The sequence below is a fragment of the Sinocyclocheilus grahami genome, unplaced genomic scaffold (genome assembly GCF_001515645.1).
Source record: "Sinocyclocheilus grahami isolate Dianchi unplaced genomic scaffold, SAMN03320097.WGS_v1.1 scaffold288.1, whole genome shotgun sequence".
NCBI classification, from domain to species: domain Eukaryota; kingdom Metazoa; phylum Chordata; class Actinopteri; order Cypriniformes; family Cyprinidae; genus Sinocyclocheilus; species Sinocyclocheilus grahami.
This window is the reverse complement of record NW_015505467.1, coordinates 1,132,701-1,135,791: the sequence shown is the minus strand read 5'-3', so window position 1 is coordinate 1,135,791 and position 3,091 is coordinate 1,132,701. Positions and strand designations below refer to the sequence as shown.

Here is a 3,091-nt window from a genome sequence, read left to right as displayed (position 1 = left end):
TCAGTATTCCTCAAAATGAATAAAAACAGTCAAATGCAAACTCAGCATATTATACAAACCTGCAATAAAGAAATATGTTAAGACAAATATCATTTGTGTATTAAATCCCATTTTATTAACCCATGTCTTTGCTACTGACCTGCAATGATCCAATTTAACCATACTTAGCAAAAATGACACATTTGTGTTTCATTTTTGTTATTGTTGAACAGTGTTGAACTTTCTTCTCCTGAGTCATATTTTTTATGCAACTTGTTTGAGCTGCACCCTCTACTGTACAGACATTTACATTTCCTTCAGCCTGAGGGGTATTCATTTCACTTTTGGTGTGAAAGGGCTTTTACATTTGTACATTTTACTTTTATATATTAAAAACAAACAAGCAAGCCCTTCCCAGATTTAAAAAGTAACTGAAAAGTTTACACATTACTTTCCATAAAAAGTAACTTAGAAACGTACTTAGTTATTTCTTAAGGGAGTAAAGCAATATTGTAATGCATTACTTTTAAAAGTAACCCCAACACTGGTTACATATACGGTACATTCAGTCAGAATTAGGATGCACTCAGTAATATCGTCAGGGTTAAATACATCAAACAAAAATTCAGAATCCATGGAACTTGCTACAGTGCTCTCTATCTCTATGTTAGTGAATGGATGCTTCAGCCTTTAAGATGCAGACTAATGCAGTTATGACAGAGAGAGAGTGAGAGATGCAAGCATATGTGAATTACCAGAGTACTGCATGTTCGTCTCTCAACATTTTTTGGCACCACCATCTCTACCAATAATGTATCTGTAAGTTTAACTTCTTCAAAAACAGCGGCTGTGCTGACACGTTTCTGTGCGTGTGTTTGTTGCACATGCGCTCGTGACCGTGTGTCTGTATGTGTGTGAGTTTGTGGGAGAGTGCGGGAGAAAGAAAGTGTGCTTTTCATAGGTATTAAAAAGTTATTTTGTGGTGAAAACATAGAAATAGTTTGTCGCTTTTATCTTATTGTTTATTAGCTACATTTATTTGTTTAGTCATTCTTCTGCTGTTTTCTGTTTTTTAATCATCTGAAAAGTGCTGTGACTAATATTCCAAAGAACTTGGATTGATGCATGCTGCTAGTTTCAATTTTGCTTTATATAAATGATTTTGGCTTGCCATTTATAATAAATGTTGTTTATAGTGAATGAGACTATATTTTATGTTTGTTTCATACTTATATTTTCATTACTTTTTCTGTTCTGAATACGGCTAAATTTAAAGGATTTATTGTGGAGTGAGGGGACCAAAAATACATGTTTATAATGTTTATAAATGTTTTGTTTATTTTACATTACTTCTGAATGAAATGATATAATGTGACCTATACATCAATCTACTTTAATAATGCTAATTTTATGCAAAAAAAAAGTAGAAATGGTATGAGCCATGTATACTTCTATGAAGAAGTATACATGTATACATACAGTACAGTAGTAACTGGCTGCCAATTTAGATTAAATTGTTTCTTAAATGAAAAGCTTCATTTGTAATGCATATACCATGTGGCCCCTCAATTATTTGCAAAAAAAACCTGATATGGCCCTCGAGTCAAAGTTTGCCCACCCCTGCCTTAGAGTCATGCAGAAACATGCCTCTTTTTTTTTTTTGCTAGGAGATACATGACAAATATGTTTTTAAATGTTCAAAAATCATGTGCTCGAGTCTGTGTCCATCATATACTACAAGATGTTCTCTGACTGGCCAGAATCTGCAGACAGGCTCTTATTTTTGGCAACTATTGTTTACCATTCTAGACAGCAAATTGGCAAAAATGTAGGTAAAAGTTGTATAGAGTATTCCAACTTTAAGTTACTACTATTAACATTTTTAGGGGTAACATCAAACCCCTCAATTTAGGTCACATCATAAGTGGACCTGACAAAATATTAAATTAAAAATGTATTTTACTTGACAGAACTAGAAAGCTTATGATCTGATAGTCAACCATGACCAGTGCTGTCATTCAGCTACACTAACTGGAGTGATTGGCAAGTGAGGAACAATTGTGATGGCTTTCAAATAGCAGTTTAGAATAAACAGCATGAAAGAATAGCAATGACTAGAATAAGCTTCATAGGAGCTTTTAAAGCTATTAAAATAGGGAGCTGCCAATCTCAGTGAAAACATCAGCTGTTAAACCACACTGCCACCTACTGTTCACCAACTGATAGTGCACAAGATTAAACAAGGCTTCTATGATAAATGTTTTGTTGACTTGCATAATGCTGGGGAAATGCATGTAGTGAATTAAAGTATGGTTTTTGTTTGAAAAGACTGCTTACCTACCATGAACCAATCCAGCGATGACATCAGAAGTGGAAGGTAACCATAGAAAGAAAGAAGAAAAAAAGTCACTAGTTTTTAGCATCAAGTTCAAAGGTTATGTTTCCACTGAAGCACAATTGACAGTTTTCCCACACCCAATTGCTCTTTGAACTTGATGACAGCTAGAACGCAATAAGCCTTAAAAATGAGCATGCATCAAACGTTATTATCTCCACAAAATGCACCACTTTCGTGTGGAAAAATATACTGTGTGAAAAAAGCCCACTAGGACTGCCTTTAATAATCAGTGGCACAGATGGAGCGGGCTGAATCAGTAAATCAGTATGCCGATTCTCTGCATCCCTTCCGTCAGAATGACTGAAGACAGGGGAGAGCAGGATAAACAACAGGCCAGTGTGTCTGTGCATGCTGATGGAAGACTAATGCAGTCGAGTGTGTGCGTTTCTGGGTGCAGATATGGGCCACTTACACAAACACCCCGGGAGACTCCATAAGGAGTTTAATTAGCAAACTAAAACATAAGGTGTTTGACACAACATTCATATAAATGGAATAGAAGCGAGCCAAGTGTGAAAGAAACTGCTTCAGTCCCTCATAAACACTGCAAAACATTGCCTATTAATCAGCTGATGAAAAATAATGACAGGTAAAATCATAACCGAAACTCAACAAGAATTAAACATCTATCGACCCATTAAAAAAATTAAATACAAACACTGAATTCAGTGCATCATGCAAAATGTTTTACTATAAAATGTAAAAAAAAAAAAA

General features: G+C 34.9%; 1 protein-coding gene across 3 annotated transcripts in view; it reads right to left on the bottom strand.

The window, feature by feature from the left end:
- fbxw7 (F-box and WD repeat domain containing 7) overlaps positions 1–3,091 on the bottom strand; it is a 204,788-nt gene that overhangs the window by 64,722 nt on the left and 136,975 nt on the right. The window lies entirely within an intron of this gene.